General features: G+C 34.7%; 1 protein-coding gene across 1 annotated transcript in view; it reads right to left on the bottom strand.

The window, feature by feature from the left end:
• The window catches only part of LOC106877995 (glycine receptor subunit alpha-3), a 53,073-nt gene that overhangs the window by 16,378 nt on the left and 36,170 nt on the right, over positions 1-525 (bottom strand). The window lies entirely within an intron of this gene.

The raw sequence follows: 525 nt of genomic DNA, 5'->3' as shown, positions 1-525 counted from the left end.
TTTTGGGGGAAGGGACTAGTTGATTACATCGACCCCAGTGTTTCACTGGTACTTAATTTATCGACTCCGAAAGTATGAAAGGCAAAGTCGACCTCGGCGGAATTTGAAGTCAGAACGTAGCGGCAGACGAAATATTGCTAAGCATTTCGCCCAGCATGCTAACGTTTCTGCCAGCTCACCGCCTTAACAACAACACCAGTAATAATAATAATAATAATAATAATAATAATAATAATAATAATAATAATAATAATAATGGTGTAGACCCAAAGTGCCGATACTGCAACGATGGGATAGAAAGAGTGGACCACCTAATAGAAGAAGAAGAAGAAGAAGAAGAAGAAGAAGAAGAAGAAGAAGAAGAAGAAGAAGAAGAAGAAGAAGAAGAAGAAGAAGAAGAAGAAGAAACGAAATAAGGAAGAAAGTGAAGAAGATAATATTAATTGTAAGAGAGAACAAAGTAAAATTAATTTAACTAATTATTTTTCGTCATAAAAAATAAGAAACTTTGAGAAACGTGCAACC

Source organism: Octopus bimaculoides, chromosome 13 (assembly GCF_001194135.2).
Source record: "Octopus bimaculoides isolate UCB-OBI-ISO-001 chromosome 13, ASM119413v2, whole genome shotgun sequence".
Taxonomy (NCBI): domain Eukaryota; kingdom Metazoa; phylum Mollusca; class Cephalopoda; order Octopoda; family Octopodidae; genus Octopus; species Octopus bimaculoides.
This window is presented reverse-complemented; position numbering and strand designations above follow the sequence as displayed.